Source organism: Lepisosteus oculatus, chromosome 4, assembly GCF_040954835.1.
Source record: "Lepisosteus oculatus isolate fLepOcu1 chromosome 4, fLepOcu1.hap2, whole genome shotgun sequence".
NCBI classification, from domain to species: Eukaryota; Metazoa; Chordata; class Actinopteri; order Semionotiformes; family Lepisosteidae; genus Lepisosteus; species Lepisosteus oculatus.
In genome coordinates, this window is record NC_090699.1 from 7604816 (window position 1) to 7624884 (window position 20069).

A 20069-nucleotide genomic window follows, 5' to 3' on the forward strand; every position below is an offset into this window, starting at 1 on the left:
CAATACGGTAAATAAAATGATATTAAAAACAAGGTCTGAATTGTACTCCAGATACCATGTAAGTCTCCTGATGTTCCTGAAAGCGTAGTGTCCTGACGATGAGCCCTGAGAGACTGTCAGCAGGTCAGCTGTCTGAACGATCTTGAGCGTGAGTGAATATCGGGGAACCCGAGGTCAGGATATTAAATACACCCCAAAATAAAATACTAGCGCATCGATTCCGAATGTGCAGACAAGCCTTTCTCTTCTTCCTTTGTGCTTTCCTTACAAATGCGAGCGATCTGGTTGTTATTACAAAACGAGGCAGTGTTAAAATTAGCGACAGTTTGTGAGGCAGTACCCACGAGTCCATGTGCATTATAAGAAGATGTACTGTAGCAAGAGTCTAATAAACATATTTCAGCCTCTTTTACTGCTTAAAGCTTTTGTATTTAAATTGTTATCATGTACACTATTGTCACAATGCAACACATTGTATATGGTGTTGATAATGGCTTGTTTAAGGGGTGTATAGTTCACAGTGATGAAATGGAAAAACTGTCAAGCCTGAACAGACAGGAAAATTGCTAAGAGAAAGGGTTTGCCCCCAAACCATCTTGCCTGAGTTAAGATAAACTCTAGTTTTCTGACATTTTTTACTTAAATTATATTTAACCTTAAATCTGATCATATCATATTTTAGCTTCAAAAGGTGTGCATGTCAATAATGCATATAATTATTATTACATATTATTATAAACTATTACACAAATTATGACAAAACTTTGTATTTTCCTACTGAAATGTATAAAGGTTTTTATGGTAGCTATGTTTCTATTGAACATTTGCTCATTAATGAGTACAATCACTTTTTGTTTTATTTTTGCTTTGCAAAATTTTGGGATTTGCAATTTTGCCAGGAATATGCAATATATCAGTAAGGAATTAATAAGGTGACCAACACCTACTATGGTTCAATTAAAAATTAGTAACAAAACCCTTATCCAGACCATAGCCTGAACTACACCTCTTACCCCTAGAAGGTAGCTTGTTCCATCTGTAAGATTTTATCAATTCAATAACAACTGGCTTATGATCCATTGATAAAGAGAATTTGAAGTATCCAAAGATTAACACTTTACCATTGGGGCTGCAAAGTCATATACAAACCCCTTTGTAATGTATAACACATAAAGAAAACTTTGATACAGTGTCAATCACCTGCAGCTAAGAGGTCTCAATCACTTAGACATTAATTAGACATTAGTATTAGACATGAATCAGTAGAAAAACAGTAGAGACTTTTACTAAGGACTAATTATATGGCTATTAAGTGCAGTCAGCTATTTGTCAAATTTTATATCATGACTACAGTGCCCTCTTTATGTTTGAAATCTTTGATGACTATCAATGGCTTCTTCAGCATTTACTGGGTTTGCCCTGCAGCTAAGAAGTGTGATGCTGAGCAAATCTTGATTCTTCATCCTGTATCAACTATACGACCTGAAAAAGACTTGAATGGTTCGTTGCTGCGTCATTTTTATGAACATTAGTGTATGTGGGTTTCTTTTTTTCGACTAAGAAAGCATTAACCTCAAAGGGAAATGCCCTCATCTGTCACTTTATTTTTAGTATTGCAAAGGCAAAATTATTTTAAACCCTGTAGCAACAACTGATAGACGTCGGAAAAGACAACGTAAGCAGCGTCCTTGCTTATAACGGCGCATTTTAAGCAGTTCATGCTCATTGATTAACTGCTTTGTTTTTATTCGTAGGCTCTTTGGTTGTGCTTTAGACGAGTATCTTATCTACTGTATATTCGTATTTTATGTAGCTACTATGTTACTGTTATGTCGGTAAAGGCTCCGTATTTTGAAGTGTTAATATTAGTGTGGAGCAAATCGATTTACTTATTATTTAATGTAAATTCATTGTTAGGTGATACTGAAAATGAGAGTAAAGTTTTTTAATTCTCTATTTGAGCTCAACTCTTCAGAGATCAGATAGCGCTGCGCTCTAATTTCAGAAACCTGGGCGGCAACGTGGAGGTTTGTCTTTCTAAAAAAAAACAATCAAAACCTAGTGCGTGTGCACCGCGATTTAAGAACAACACACTCAAAATTATTTTATTAAAAAATACTTATAATTACATTTCACCCTGAGCCTACTGGATCTGGGTTTTAACGTTAGTTCTTTCTTTCTTTTATTCACTGCGAGACTAAGACTCAGGGACCGCTTCTTTCAGCTTTGTATTTTTTTCATTAGTGCATTTTATTCAGATCATCTGTAAATTGCAAAACTTTTTTTTATAATTCACGGTATCACCTCAAGCTGGCACACTTATCCTGTGCTCTTTCGATGGTTTAGAGACGCCTCTCAGGCTCACAAATAGAAACGGGCTGCCCCCCCTTTTATCTAAAAAAGTAAAAATAAACAGAAAAGAGCAAATCCTCATGTTGGGAAAGGTTGTGTGTTTTCTTTTATCTACATGTGAGAGGTGTTAAAAGAGAAAATAAGTCCTGTTTTAGGAAATCAAGGTATTTATGTGAATTAACGTTTTGTAATTAAAAGGCTAACGAATACTAAGGATGAGTGTTTATTAAGACTTGTGAAGAAACAGACACAGCTTCATTGGCATTCTCCATGGGAACTGGTTTCATTGTAAATACATAAGCAACACCATCGCTTATTATTTAATCCTCATTATTACAAGCTGGTGACGTCTTTCTTGCTCGGCTGAGATCTGGAAGGGCGTTGCTCTCTGAGGAAGTGGTTCAGCTCTGATGAAGGTCACTGTTGTGTGAAGAGGATGCACCTGCATGGCAACTGACTCTCATGACTCTATCTTTAGTTCATGATGGTGACGTACAGAGTCTTCTGGCTTTTGCTGAGCCTGATCATTTTAATGATTTAATCTTGAAGTAATGGTGCAAGATCACACAGTTATCGTTACAGCTGGTACATATGTTAATGTTTCTTTGATAAACACCTTTTTAACAGAATGCAGATGCTGGCTGGAGCAAAGATTTGAGCTGCAGCTGAAGTCTTTTTTTTTAAAAATGCAACATATCTGATGGACACACAGTAGCTATCCATTTTGAAGCTAAAAAGGAGATTGCATTGAACACATTATATGCTTGCAAATATATATCTATACATATATATTTTGCAGAGACCTCCAGGAAAGCTCAAGTTGCTGCTAGAAGTGGATGTTAGTGGGACCAGCGGGGGGCGCCCACCCTGCGGTCTAGGTGGGTTCTAATGCCCCAGTATAGCGGCGGGGACACTATACTGTATTGGGCACCATCTTTCAGATGAGATGTTAAGCTGAGGTCCTGACTCTCAGTGGCCATTAAAGATCCCCGGCCATTTCTCGAGAAGAGTAGGGAGTTGTCCCGTGTCTGGGCCAAATTTCCCCCCTCTGCCTCCAAGGTGTCCCCATGTATGACTGGCTTGCACCTGCCCTGCTATGGTCTGGCGCCCTGTCCAGGCTGTACCCTGCTTTGCGCTCGTTGCTTGCTGGGTAGGCTCCAGCTTCCCGCGACACCGTATGCTATAAAGAGGTTTGGTAAATGACATGACATATTTTGCAGAAACAATAATGATTAACCGACTGCAACTATTTGTTTGAAAATCGAACTAGGTTTAATAAAAAGTTGCTGTGTTCAGCCCTGTATCATTCACTCTTAAGACCAGTGTGCCTGCAGTCACACTGTCCATTTTGTGTAATGGTAGCATTGGAGAAATACTACCTGTTTTCCATACACTACCTATGGACAGCTCTGGTTCTCATGCCACTGATTTGTCAAATTTGTATTAAGTCATGGGTAATGTAGAGACCAAACTTAAATGTCCATATGAAAATCAAAATTGGTAACAGGATTTTGAGGTCATTATTGTATCCACTAACGGTATAGAGATTAGAAATAGTTTAGAATTTTCGGTAGAAATAGTTTAGGACAGTGTAGCGAGTTTAGAAAGATGCCTTAAAAGTTCTCAGTCATTAAAAATATCCAACAACTCATTGCAGCTTGATCTGCATTGAAGCGCTTCTTGTGAAAGAGTGTTTACAGTTGACAGTGTTCAGGGGAGAAAGCTTGTGAGGCTACAGCTCCTCTGAAAGAGACAGAGAATCACAGCTGTCCCCCTGCCCGGCCCCCAGCAACCCCTCAAACACCCCAATCTCATCCCCCCACTTTCCTGCCTGCTCTGCACTTGGACCCGGAATTTGGGGTCCAGATACAGGGATGCAAGAGACCTCTGCTGGGATGTAGCATTTCTATGTCTTACTAACACACACAAAGCCCAAAACCTAACACATGGCATAACATATCTGCCTTCAGAAATCCTAATTGCATCAACATGACACTAAAATGTCTCGTTGTTTTAAGTGCATCAGCACCTCTGCATTGGCAGGCTTTTTGGTTCATGTGCAACTAGCACTTCTATTCCAAAGTCCCAGCTATTTTCATGCCCATTAGACCACTGATGTGAAAAAAAAACATCTTCTATATTCCTATGTTCTCCTGATAAAACTGTACAATGAAGATGACATTCAGTTAAAATAGGGGAGCAAAAGTTTAGAAAATCTCCCTGCAATCTTATTGCTGCTCAGTCAAGTAGCTCGTATCAGACTCTAGTGTGTTTTCTCTTGGTTAACTGTGAAACAGCAGGGAAGGGAAGACACCTGGAAGGCATGGGCTGAAACTGAAACAGTTTGCTGAGGGCTAGTAAATGCTTATTACCGGATGAGCCTTATTAGTGATAAAGGAGGTTTGTGTAAATCTTCACAGGGGTATTCCAACATACAGAATTAGAAGAGCTAGTACATAATTTGTACTGTATACAACTGACATATGACTTAGGAGTGTGTCCTATTCAAAAGCATTACCAGAAATGACAGTCCTGACTCAAGAACAGCACAGATCAGGGAAAGGGCTGTTTTTTGTGGGATGTAAACCTTTTAGTAGTCTGATCTGGGCTTTAGTCACTTCAGTACATTATTAATTTGTGTGGAGATTGTATGTTCTCCCTGTGTTAACTATCAAGGTTTCTGGAAAAATTGGCACTGTTGTGAGTGTGAGTGTGTCTTTGTCTGTGTCTGTCCTGTGATGGACTAGTGTCCCATCCAGGTGGTATTTTGCCTTGCACACATTGCTTGCCAGGATAGGCTCTGGCTCACCTGTGACCCTGTGCTATATAGAGCAGTTAGAATATGGATGGGTGGATAGTGCACTATTTATAGCCATCCATCCTAATAATAATAATTAATAATCACTTACACTTATATAGTGCTTTTCTGGACAGTCCACTCAAAGCGCTTTACAGGTAATGGGGATCCCCTCCACCCCCACCAGTGTGTATCCCCACCTGGATGATGCTCCAGTACTCTCACCACACACCAGCTCTCAGGGGTGAGGAGAGCAGAGTGATGAAACCAATTCAGAGAGGGGGATTATTAGGGGACCATGATTGGTAAAGACCAGAGAGAACTTTGGCCAAGACACCAGGGTTACACCCCTACTCCTTTCAAGAAACACCCTGGGAATTTTAATGACCTGTTTTTCCCCATAACTATCCTGGGGCATTAGGACCCACACAGACCACAGAGTGAGCGCCCCCTCTACTGGCCCCACTAACACCTCTTCCAGCAGCAACCTCAGCTTTCCCAGGAGTCTCCCATCCAGGTACTGACCAGACTCACACCTGCTGAGCTCCAGTGGGGCTGCCAGCTGGGAGCTGCAGGGTGATATGGCTGCTGGCGTTCTAAGAAGCTCTGTTGAAATATCATTATAGTTTCACATTCACTGGCTGTATCCCACTATGCTCACTTGCAGTTTGCGCCCTTCATATGTGCTCAGGCGGAATGAAAATTACCCCAGTTCTTTGCAGAATGGTGACGTTTCATGTTGTAGCCTATCAAAGCGGAGAGAAGTTGCCATGGAGAATAAAAGATTCACGTGTTAGTAAAAAATAACTTTTTACAGTTTTAAACGTCATAATATTTTATGTGAAAAAAAAATTTCATTACGCTATTTCAGAGTCTATTTTAGATACGTCCTGTATGTATTTTAGGTACAAAGTTTTGACGTACAGTAAAACTTATTTCGTCTTCCCATTACGACTGAAGAATATTCGTTTACCTTGCTGTGTACACGGAATAGTACAAAGTTTTAAGATATTGACAAGTTTATCTCATTTCGTTTACTTTGAATGAACGCGTTATCTTCCTCTTACTATCATATTTGTACTGGGATAGATGAGATGAACTGTATTTCGTAGTACAAAGCTTTGAATAAAGAGCGATATTGCCAAGTGTTCCTTAAGTTTGCATGTTTTGAGTCGAGTTTGATGAACACGATGTGTCCCTACTTTTGTGCAGGGATAGACGAGATTAAATTTAATTTCACCAATCTGCGAGCGGAGAATGAATCCCTACTTTTGTGAAGGGATAAACGAGATTAAATTTAATTTCACCAATCTGCGAGCGGAGAATGAAAAAAAAAGTAAAAAATATGTGCAAACATGCACTTAGCCACTGGAAAAGAGGCATTATGAACATATAACATTTTGACTGCGAGGCGAGTAAGCAGCTCGTGACGTCACGAGAGGTTGTCCCATTACCTTTTTTTTTTTAATGGCGCGCACTTGAGTCCACACTTGCGCTACGTCACAGAAGTGCAAGAACTGGGACACGGCCAGTTTGTCAAAATGAAAACAAATGACCGCACCACCAAGAACGAGAGTGAGAACACACTTCAGGTAAGGAGAGAACAGAAAAAAACACTCACCTGGTACCCGTCTGGCACAAATAGGTTTGGATTGTTTAGCAGCCTGAGCAGAATGTTCACTCCAGATACATCACAGACCAATAGTAAAGACCTAGCACTGTTTTAAGTAAGACAGCTCTGAATCGGGATGAACCTGCTCGAGAGAAAAGATCCTCTAAGGCTGGGGTGCAGAATGAGAGAAGTAGGATGGTAATTAATGAAAAAAAGCCGAAGGTGTGGGAACCCCTGAAGAAACAATTCATGTTCCACAGGAGAGAACCGTCTGTTGCAGGCAGTGCGTTTTTTTTAATCCTTTCGCAATTCGGGCTTTCTCTGAGTTGGTTAGCAGCGCCACCTGGTGTCAACCAACGAGAGCTGCCGGCGTTACACAGGGTCGCAGCAAATGGAATAATGAGAGGATTTTTAAAAACTGTGCCATTACAGGCCCCTTTCAGTCAACAGAGCAGGGAAGGGACCGAGACATTCTTTAGCTAGGATATCGAGAGAGGCAGTACTTTAATCACATTCGTAAACTTTTATAACCACTTTTTTCCAAATGCAAAAGCTAGCACTATGACCTTTGATATTATGTATTGATAGGAACACCAATATACAAGGTGCAATATTCATGAAGGAAGGTATTATAACATTATATATTGTCTCTATGAAGCTTTCATGCTGAGTGCCTAGGACAACAGTTTGAATTATGCTCTTTATATTTGACAGCTCAGGTCTGCACAGGTTGCACTCATGCCATCTGAAGACTCTACAGTTGAAATGTTGTGTGTCTTTTCTTCTCTTTTCAGCATTAAATAAACCTTTACTTGTTCCTTTGCAGCCTACGCATGCTGACACAGCTACCTGCAGTACCTGAACTACTCATATCTAGAGAAGAGAATTAATCATTTCTAAGTACCAATGTGAAAGTACATGAAGGACAGCTAGATGTTCTGACTACTGCATATGATGAACAAACAGAATTATTGGGACTGATATTTGAGAATATTTTAACCATTTAACCACCCCCCAAGAAAATATTGAAGGGTTTGTACTAACCAGCACAGAATCAGAATATTTTGTCAGCCCTGGATTTGTGATATGCATCTTATTAGCTTTACAATACTAAATTATGAAATAAAAGCAGACATACAGAATCTGAAACATGTGGTGTTTGCAGGGTGATACTTGATTTATGCCATTGATGCATTTGCAAAACGTGCTGTATGAGTACAATAACCAGGTCTGGTCACATGTGAGCAGATGACACAACAAACGTCACACCCTCTTCCCCGATAAAACCACAGCACTGAGGACGAGTATGGCAACAACGATCGCCAGCTGCCAGGAATGATGTTCCTCCTCACGAGTCTCGCTCTTTATCTGTGGGCACACTGCTCCCTCTGGACATGTGGGTATCAGCTGCAGGGCATTTCCTCCGACTGTCGTTATTGTCCTCAAGGCTTCGCCAATGCTTATGTTAATTAAGGGGCTGCTGTGTGGTTTTATTTCTATTTATTGTCCTTCTGTACCCCCAGGTGCTGACTCCAGCATCGTGCTCAGTCAGACGGCCTCAGAAGTCCCGAGGCCGGGAGAGGCTCTGAAGCTATCATGTGAAGTCACTGGGTTTGATGTCAACGGCTACTGGATGGTGTGGGTTCGACAGACAGCCCCAGGGAAAGCCTTGGAATGGCTGGCCAGCGTAGGCGCTAGTACTCGTCCAGAGTATCACGCTGATGCCATCAAAGGCCGTTTCACAGCCTCCAAAGACTTTTCCCGACACATTTTCTTCCTGCAAATGAACAGCCTAAAAGCAGAAGACACAGCCGTCTACTACTGCGCCAAAGAGTCACAGTGAGAGACGTTCATGCAGGAACTGTACAGGAACCTCCCCAGTGACACAAACTGAAAGCTCAGCATGGCAAGGCAGCATGTGCCAACACTGCTATACTGATGACTCAGGCAAGGGCACATGTGGGGGCCCTGCCTGACATCCACACAGTTCAACTGCGTTGCTGGAGTAGGTGTTGCCTTCAGAGATCGGTGCCATGAAGTGAGAAGCATCATAGTTACTGTACATAAGCACTCCAGTGCAAATCACTTCTTCACACACTTCCCTATTACACTACTTCCCTGGAAAAAGGACAAATAAATCTTTCACCACAGCTACATATCATGGGAAAAGCACACTGATGTGATAGGGAAAGAATCTTGGTGATATCACGATTGAAAGCACAGTGACAGTAAAGCACAAATACTGTATATATCGTGACATTTGACCTGTGAGTGTTCCCCATCCCATCATTTATATAACTAAAGTTTTACCTCCTGTATTTCTTTAATGTTTTTGCAGTTTTTGCTTGGTCATGGTCACATGCAAAGCATCCTGTGGATGAGGAATTAACTGGCTATTCCACACCTGCACAGCAAAAGGGCTTCAGATGTCAGTGAGCTTAAAAAAGAGACTGCTCGTATTATACCTGAAAACAAAGGCAATCTATTCTTGTTTTGTACTTTGATCAAATCTTAAGTGAAATCTGCAAAGGTTTTAGTGGTGTTCCAGTGCGAATGCTCACATCAATGGGCTTTGACTGCACCACCAGGGGGCAGCATTGCTTAAGATTTTTATTACCATTTTTGTTGAGACGCCAGGAACGAACAAATGGCACTGGGGAGGTTAAATATGACTGGATTATTCATCCAAAACACCGTAAGCAATGATAGTTTTATTTTTGTCAAGTGTGTCAAGGACACCCTCTGACATTTGTCTAGGGAGTTACTAATATGAAGGAACAAGAAAAGGTTTATTCCATGCTGAAAAGAAAAGAGACAACATTCTTAGCTCTTTACTTTTCTTTTCAGCATGGAATAAATATTTTCTTGTTCCTTTGCAGCTTATGCACGCTGACGCAGCTACCTACATGAACTGTTACTAGTATGAAGTCATCACCTGCTCCATGACCAGTAACGATATGCACTGGATTCGCCAGGCTCCTGGGAAAGGGCTGGAGTGGATTGGTGCAATCTGGTATGGTGGAGGCACAGCTTAAACCGATCTACTTAATTCACCGGGTCATCATCAGCAGAGACAGATCCAGTAACATCCTGTACTTACAGCTGACCAGCCAGAGCACTGAGGACACAGCTCTGTATTACTGTGCAAAATCTTGCATGATAACAATTCTGAAATCTATCACTTTAATTACTCTATAGAATAATGAAAATGTTCTTTAAAATGTTTTCCATAAAATGTTTTTTCTCTCAGATTTAGCACTTTCCACTGTCTGTAGTGTAAGATTGTGGGAGTGGAAGGGGCCGCGGTGAGCACCGGTAAAAAGTCAACGCCCCTAACCGAGGGATGGAAGCACCAGTGTGTGGTCAGCAAGAACCGAAAATAACACAAAAAGGGGGGAAAATGAGAACAAAAAGCAAAAAGAAAAAATGTGCAGCTGTGTATCACCCAGGCTGGGCTTACCCTATTCAACGGGCTCCCACCTGGGAAAAAGAACATAGCAGCAAACTGGACTTAATTGTTTAATGGGTTCCAGTCTGATCGAGCTGGGAGCGCAAGTCCAAAACTAGATAGACAGATACTTTATTGATCCCGTGAGGGAAATTGCAGTGCAACAGCAGCTTAACACAGACAACAAGCAACAGTGTAACGAATGATACAATAATAATAATACAATACAATCAGTACAGTGAGAAGTGCACTACGAAGAGTTACTCACAGTCCAGGACACACAAAGACCAAACCAGAACACACTCAACATGTGAAAAAGGTCAGCCTGCCGCCAGGTAGAGATACATGACAGGACAGGCAAAGAGAAAAAGAAAATCCAAACGAAAAGAAGGAAAACGATGGCCTTACGCTGGTCCAATCCCCCTCTGGGACTGCCAGTGGAAGTTTGTCCCCTTCTGGGGTGGCCCTGCTCGTCCCTCCGGGGAGGTGTTCAGTGTGTCTTTAAAGAGCCCTCACAGCTGTGGCTCCTCCTCAAGCAGCCAGAACAGCTGTGGCTATTAAGGCAACGCATCGCCCTTCATCCAGTCCTCCACCTCCACACTAAACACGCCCCCGCGTACTGCCAGAGGGGTCATATGCAAAACAGCGCTGTAAAAAAAAAATTTTGCTTCTCACTTCAGTGTCTAGTATGACCGATACTGTGCCTGTCAGTGTATGATGGTACACCAGCATGAAATCTTTACTTGTGCATTACTGGCTGAAGCCTTGACCTCCCAATAAGGAAACTTTTGAAGTCCAAGATTAGCGATGATCAGCATCTGTGCAACCACTTCGTAGAATCGAACCACCAAGAGTTCAATCTTTTGTTTTTACAGTATGTAACACTCAGTGAGCAACAATTGAACCAATAATCCACATATAGCAGATTCATGTGTTTTACGGTTTGAGTTCTTTGCCAGCAAGTATTCACATCTATATCTCTCATTCCTTTATCGTCCAGTAGGTGGCAGCATTGAAGCACAGTGAACTTCAACATCACTTTACCTTGAACTGGATCCCTCAACCAGACCTGTAGTGTCTATTCTTTCCACTGTGTTGAAAGTTGTTAAAGGGCACAATCTTCCAGGAGAAATGGCCTCTGGAGGGCTGGTGGACTTGAGGTACTAAGAGGCACTGAAAAGCTGGAAAGTCATATTTTTCACAAAGGTTTTCACATGCTGCCTTGAGCTCCTGTTGACAATGAAATCAAACTAAAGCAATAAAATTATTTTTGGAAGTGCTTATGAAAAGGAATCTGATTCTTGTATTGCTTCAACAATGTCCTTCACATGATTGGTTTGGGAGTCCAAAGCATATTTAGAATCTATCTTATTGCATGAAGGCTGTAAAAAGTTATCATTTATAGATAAAAAATATCACAACACACAAACTCGTAAAAAAGATCTAGTCATCCTCTTGTCTTCTGGAAGGCAATTGATTTATCTGAATTACACTGGAACACTAGATAAGAGAAACATACAATTTGATATTAGATTAGATTACATTAAATATGTGATTGTTGTGTGCTGTTAAGGATACTGAAATATATGTATACAGTATATGAATTTCTCCCTAAGCCAAGTGCTGTGTGACTCTTTGTCACAGCATGATAATGTGTTTCTTTTAAAAATACACTCAAATCAGTTGTAACATGTTATATCCTCAGGACACCCGTTTCTTAGTTCTTCTTGTTTGGTCCACTGGTTTTGTGATAAAGGTCAGAAAGGATAAATATATTCTTTCTGATCTATTGTGTTCCAACAGCTCCCTCTTTTGACAGCCATAATGTACAGTACCATGAACATCACCTGACTGACATCAGTGATGACCTTCAGCACAGCAGACAGAGGAGCAGTACAGTCTGAACTGATACTCTGCTCTAACCAGTGGAAATGCCATGTGCTGTAATGTAGGTGTGGGTTTTATTGTACTGTGAATACAAAATAAATGTTTACCTACAGGAGGACAGTGTGCAACATATGCTGTATTTACTAAGGTGTTGAAATCTTACTATTTGAATATTGAAGACTTATGCAAATCACACACACACACTCTTTACTGATAAATACAGCTGCTCCTGATCTAACAGAAGTCATTCAATCCTGATCACTCAGCCTCAAACACAATGCAGGTTCTCCTGTGTTTAACGGTTCTGGTTCTGAGTGTACAGGGTAAGAACAGTTACTATTGTTTTCCAATCTTATGTTTCTTCCCTTAATTGCAAAGACAATTACAATGTTTTAACTGACTGTAATATACTGTGTTCTTTTCATGTAGAACTGCACTGTGTCCAGTTAACACAGTCGGCATCGGAAATCGGAAAGCCAGGACAGTCCCTACGGTTGTCCTGCCAGGTGTCTGGATACTCCCTGACTGATTACAGCTATGCTACAGCTTGGATCCGACAGCCCCCTGGGAAGGGTCTGGAATGGCTGGGACACTATTATACTTCTGGAAACAGCTACGCGCCCTCAGTCCAGGGCCGGTTCACCATCAGTACAGACTCCGGGAGCACAGTCTACTTAGAGATGACAAGCCTGAAAGCTGAAGACAGTGGCGTCTATTACTGTGCCCGAGAGTCACAGTGAGGAAGTGCAATTCGCTGACAGTACAAAAACACACTGAGAGAGAACCCTAATTACTTACAAAGAAAACATGAGCTCAATACAGTAATGGCTGTCCAATAGGAAAATCAATAAGTCCTGTCTACCTTGAAATACAGATAGAAATCTTAAAATTTTCCTTTCTTTATATATGAATCTTTGCTCACCTCTTTCACCCACCCTGACAGAGTCTCCTCATTGTCACCCCTCTCACCCCCCTGACAGAGTCCCCTCACTGTCACCCCCCTGACAGTCCCCTCACTGTCACCCCCTCTCACCCCCCTGACAGTCCCCTCACTGTCACCCCCTCTCACCCCCCGAACAGAGTCCCCTCACTGTCACCCCTCTCACCCCCCTGACAGAGTCCCCTCACTGTCGCCCCCTTTCATTGCTATGTCTGTGCTCTCTAATTGAGCATCTCTGTTCCTAAAACACTTAAAAACAGAAGAGTTATGCAATATTTCAGACAGCTTTTCACATGCTACCTTGAACTACCGATGTTTGGCTTTGCAATTTTCTTTCCCATACTGCTGTTTGGGTGCACCAATTATATTTTTTGCCTTTTTTTAAAACTTGCTATCGTCTCATAAAGATCATACAGATATTGTAAACTGTACTCTAAAATCCTAAAAAGAAATTAAGAATTCCTGAATAGTATTCATCACTCAGTTCCCTGTACTGTCTTTTCCATTGCAGGTGCATAACCTGTAACAGGGGGTCGCTGGTGCACAGTAAACTGGAACAAACCCAATCTCAGCTAATCCTATTTTATGAGCTTTCAGACGGCAAACAGCTCCTCCAAGTGGTATCTATTTACCCTGCCTTATTTTTCCTTCATTCTTAGGTCGACCAGATGTCCCCATGGTTTATAGCAGGGGTCTCCAATCCTGGACCTGGAGAGCCCTAGTCCAATTAGTCTCATAGGTCACACCAAATCAGAGAGCCTCCAGCCCTGGTCCTGGAGAGCCCCTGTCCAGTTAGTCTTGCAGGTCACCTTTTTTTACAGATGGGAAGATCTGTGTGCTATTTGTCAATTAACAATAAAGCATCAGTCCATTTAAGAGACCCCAGTTCTCTAATGGCTAAAGTGTAGTATGATTGTATTGCCTACTTTACTGGTTTTAACATTCTTGATTACATTTGATCAATTGATCACAATAAAATGAGTGTCAAATTGATGATGTGATGGTGGTCAAGAGAACCTGGTTGTATGAAACTCCACTGAGTTTTTTTCCTAAAGGTTGAATAATAGTTAAGTCTGCTGCAACAGACAATAGTAGTTTTTGCTATCAAATTCACACAGCAGCAAAAGCTCTTAAATTTTCATTTATCTCTGCTTGTCTTCTTCAATTCCCAAGTGTTCTTATGAGCTTAGAAAACAGGAAACTGGTCACGCCTAGAGCATGATTCAGCTCCTTAGAGAAAACAAAGGTCTTTCTGTCTGTCAGGTTTGATATAATATTTTACATTTAAAAAGTGCCACTTCTTCTTAACATTTCACAACTGCTTTTTCTTTTTGTTCTTACTTTTTGTTTAAAGATAACGTGATACTTACAACTAATTTAAACAGTAGAAACAGCACATTATATTGTTAATGCTCACAACACCTATAATTTAGAACTCCTCATTTTTAGATGTTAAAGATGTTTCACACTTTTGCTGTAATGACTGGGCTGGCGTCCTGCTGTTGCCCCTGACAACAGAAACATTCCCACGAGCACTGTCATTCAAACTTTCAATTAAACCTTCAATCGTTCAATCAGGCTCCTGACCTAGTTCCCAATCACACTAATCATCTCTCTATTTAAGTCTGTTCAGAACGCCGAATCTCCACTCCATCACTAGAGCTAAACCTCATGAACCCAATGATTGCTTTCCTCTCACTATCAAGTTAATAACTTTCTTATTTTCTGATCTTTAAACTCTGATTGTCTGATCCTGAAATATCTTTTTTTCCATTTTAATTTATTCGCCTTCCTGTGTCTACTCGCCAGCCTGTCGTTTTCTTTATTTTTGGCTGGGGAGCCACGTGTCCCTTTTTATTTATTTATTTTTTCCTTTCTTTTGCTCAAATTCTCCTGCTTTGTAATTCGGCCCCACCTCTATCATCAGCCTGCATTCGATCCTCACTAACTCCTTTATTAACCTCTAAAGGTATTCTAAGTCCTGTGCCTGGGCTTCAACTATATCTCCTGCTGCAGAACTCTTATGCAGAATTAATAATTAATAATTAATAAGTTAACCAATTAACAATCCATATGATAATTGGTAATCCTATAGTTTATAGTGGATATAATATATTCAGGTTGCTCTTACATATTGTTAGTATTTAAAAGAGTTAATTAATTCCTTTGCAATAAGACAAAGTACAAAACACTGCACTCAGCCAAGGACAGAGAGTGAAACGGGAATCTGCAGGCTGGCAGATCACACGCATCTGCGATGTTTCCATGGTACCTGGTGTCTCTGTCACACATGCAAATCTGGCAGAGCTGTGTTTCCTATTTAAACCCAGCAGGAGCTGCTGAGCTGTAGAAGCCCCAGGCGCTGCCCCTGTCACTGTGTGAAGAACAGACTGCGCTCTGCTGCTGGAATCATGACAGCTCCTCTGGCCCTGGGTCTCCTGCTCTCTCTGGCTACCTTGTCCTGTACGTTCCTGAGGGTGTAACTCTGCTTTATTGGATAACCGAACAGTAATAATTACTACCTTAGAACCCGAATCTATTGAGGACCTCAGAGTCACATTAATTCCCTTGTTGTCTTGCAGGTGTCCAGTCCGATGTTGTGTTGACCCAGTCTGAGTCAGCGGTGGTCACACCCGGAGGGTCTCACAGATTGAAATGCACAGTTACTGGGTTTAATGTTCCCAGCTATAACATGTTCTGGATTCGCCAGGCTCCTGGGAAAGGGCTGGAGTGGATAGTTTACTTTTACTCCAGTTCTAGCAACAGCTACGCCCCGGCTGTACAAGGAAGATTCACGGCCTCGAAGGACAGCAGCAGTTTGTATCTGGACATGACCAGTCTGAGAGCTGAAGACACTGCAGTCTATTACTGTGCGAGAGACACACTGTGCAGCAGGTGGCCTGTAGGGTGAGACAAAATCTAACAGAACTGCCAGTAGTGTTGACAGGCTTTGTGATCCATAGCTTGTCGATGAAAGAAAAATCAATTCTTGATTAAAATCAGTTAAACGTTATCCCATCTACATATTAGGAAATGTGAAAACAGGCACATATGTAAATTCAAATTTTAGGTTGTTACTAAGTTATGATAATAATTCTGAGGTTGATGTCCACTGATGTACAGTATTCAAGTTAATGGGGATTTGATGTCCACAGTTAATGGGGTTAAACTGTTACAATCAACACCACATTTCAGGAATGTTTTTATCTCTTTTTATTATCTTAACGATTAGAACACTTTCAAATATGATACTGATATTATACAACACTGCTTGGCAAGCAAAGATAAAGATATACATTTGAATTTTTATTAGTAGTAGTAATAGCAGCAGTAGTATTTAATCCATTAAAATATATCATCACAGAATGCTTCTACACGCTATGAGGTCATCTTATATTTTGAACAATTTCACACAAAGAATCAATTTCAGATAAAGGGGAAAAATGTGACAGATGAGCCCAGACTTGCTTCAGAGGTCTAAGTGCTAAGAAGAGAGTGCACATAGAAATGAACTGCAGCCAATTCTGAGTTGACTAAGTGGCCCAACTGAGCCAAATATATCCATCCCTCAATCTGTTTAATTTCAGATTACAAATCACCAATGGAAGCCCCAGGACCTAGGAATGGAGTCAAATTGAGGTGCTAATTACTGTACCTCAGGTAAATTGGTCTTATCTAAAAACTAAGAAAAAACCCAGAGGTTCCAGAGGTATCCACAGGACAGGAATACTACAGCTGACAGCAGGGATCTCACTACCGGCGTGTGTGAGGACATTAGTATATATCCCCACCTCATCACCAGCTTACAATTACATTTTTGAGAAATGGCCTTTTCACCCCCAATGATGTTTCTAACGCAGTAGCAGGATGTAAAATATGCCTCTACTGACTCTTGAGATTTAAATGTAACTTTTGTACAGTGAAAACAGACTGACTGTGATCATTACTGCTCCAGCAGTTCTGTCTCTCACTTGTCCCCTCATACTAACATCAATGTGAAGCGTTTGTAGACTTTACCAATAAGACACTGTAGTGAGGTGCTTATGGACCAACATTTTGAATGCATTATGACAACTTAATGCATTATGCATTATGAGCATTCTGCAAAGTACTGTGTATACTGAGGTGTTGAACAATTCCTATGTTAATATTGAAGACATGCAAATCAAGCACACATACACTCTACAGATAAATACTGCTGCTCCTCATATAATAGAAATTACTCATTTCTGATCACTCAACCTCAAACACAATGCAGGTTTTGGTGCATTTAATGCTTCTGTTTATCAGTTTCTGGGGTAAGAACAGATATTCTTGTCTTCCATTATTGTTCTTATTTTTGTGTTTCTGCCCCTTGTTGTTAAGATAATTACAGTGCTATAAATGTCAATAATACACTGTGTCATTTCCCTGCAGATCTACACTGTGTCCAGTTAACACAGTCGGCATTGGAAATCGGAAAGCCAGGACAGTCCCTGCGGTTGTCCTGCCAGGTGTCTGGATACTCCCTGACTGATAGCAGCTATGCTACACACTGAATACGACAGCCCCCTGGGAAGGGTCTGGAGTGGTTGGGACACTACTATACCACTGAAAACAGCTACTCACCCTCAGTCCAGGGATGGTTTACCATCAGCACAGACTATGGCAGCACAGTCTACTTACAGATGACAAGCCTGAAAGCTGATGACAGTGGCGTCTATTACTGTGCCCGAGACTCACAGTGAGGAAGTGAGATTCACTCACAGTCCCCTCACTGTCACCCCATCTCACCCCCCTGACAGAGTCCCCTCACTGTCACCCCTCTCACCCCCCTGACAGAGTCCCCTCACTGTCACCCCTCTCACCCCCCTGACAGAGTCCCCTCACTGTCACCCCCTCTCACCTCCCTGACAGTCCCCTCACTGTCACCCCCTCTCACCCCCCTGACAGAGTCCCCTCACTGTCACCCCTCTCACCCCCCTGACAGAGTCCCCTCACTGTCACCCCCTCTCACCCCCCTGACAGAGTCCCCTCACTGTCACCCCCTCTCACCCCCCTGACAGAGTCCCCACACTGTCGCCCCCTCTCACCTCCCTGACAGAGTCCCGTCACTGTCGCCCCCTCTCACCCCCCTGACAAAGTCCCCTCACTGTCACCCCTCACAGCCCCCTGACAGTCCTCTCACTAATGTCAGGCCTGTTTGAACAGATCCGCACCTTAAAACATTTAATGATTTAAAGTCATAACATATTTTATACAGGTTTTCACACGATGCCATAATCTTCTTGTGTATAATTGTGTATAACAAGCTAAGCAGGTGTGAGCCTGGTCAGTATCTGGATCGGAGACCTCCTGGGAAACACTAAGGTTGCTGCTGGAAGAGGTGTTAGTGGGACCAGTAGGGGGCGCTCACCCTGTGGTCTGTGTGGCTCCTAATGCCCCAGTATAGTGATGGGGACACTATACTGTAAACAGGCGCTGTCCTTTGGATGAGACGTAAAACTGAGGTCCTGACTCTCTGTGGTCATTAAAAATCCCAGGGCGTTTCTCAAAAAGAGTAGGGGTGTAACCCCGGCATCCTGGCCAAATTTCCCATTGGCCCTTACCAATCATGGCCTCCTAATAATTCCCATCTATGAATTGGCTTCATTACTCTGTTCTCCTCCCCACTGATATCTGGTGTGTGGTGAGCGTTCTGGTGCACTATGGCTGCCGTCGCATCATCCAGGTGGGGCTGCACACTGGTGGTGGTGGAGGGGATCCCCATTACCTGTAAAGCGCTTTGAGTTGAGTGTCCAGAAAAGCGCTATATAAGTGTAAGGAATTATGAATTATTATTAACACTTCAATGTCCCACTACGTATGGAGGGCACTGTAATTGGCACAACTGCAATTATTATTATAATTAAAACTTAAGCAAAAAAATGTTTTTTTGTACTTTTGAATTTGCAAAGACCTATTCTTGTTTTTTTATTTTCTCATTTTTTTTCCCATTACAGGCCTTTTTGGGTGTACAATTTATGTTTGTCTTCTTGGAAAACCTACCTTGCTGTTATCCTCATAAATATCATACAGATATTGTAAACTGTACTGTACTACAGAAGCTTATTATAATAACATCACAAAGAACATAAGTTTGGAACGCAGTGTCATTTCTACTTGTCACAGAAACGGCGAAAGCACTACGCGTTTAACCTGGGAGTGCTTACTGACATGGTATTGTACTTCATCTATACAAAAGACAGAACATACTCCTTTAGATTATTTTTTTCCAAAAAGAGGAGTGTGATGATGTTCTACTGTTGTTAAAGTCAATGCTACTTTGCACGGGACAATATTATTTCATATACAGTACAATACAATATACAGTATTAACATAGGAGGCAACAATGTTCACAAATTAACCATTGTGTTTAAATGCAATCATTTTCTTGTATAAACGTAATAATTTCCTCGTATAAACAGTATACTTTTCTCATATTAACGCAATGATATCTCAAATATACATTTCCTTTTTCTCCATGGCTCTTATAAGCTTCCGTTCTGTTCCCTACAATTCTAAAAACTCTAAGTGTTTCCCAGAAAATATTGATCATTCAGGTTATTTACTTTTACAAAACGCAGGAACTTGACCAGTCACAGGGGGTCGCTGTTGCACAGTAAACACAGTGTCGACATGGCCAGGAAACGTTGAAAATCCAGTCAGTCCTAGATTATAAACTTCAAACTCCTTCGAACAGTGAACAGCTCCTTCTACTAGTGTCTAAAATGCACTATGATTTGCCCTACTTTATTTTCTACATGTCTTAGGTTAACCAGAAGTCCACAGTTTAATAGCTGGAGTCTCTGTCCCTGATCCTGGAGAGCCTCAATACAGTTTTTTTCATTTAACCCTCAATAAGGGATCTCCAAACCTAGTCTTATGGAGGCAGGTAATGTTACAGATAGCCCTAATTCAGGGGTCTCCAACCCTGCTCCTAGTAATTCCCAATCTAGTTTTATAGGTCATCTGTTCCTAATGATTGGGAAAACCCTCATGTTATTGATCACT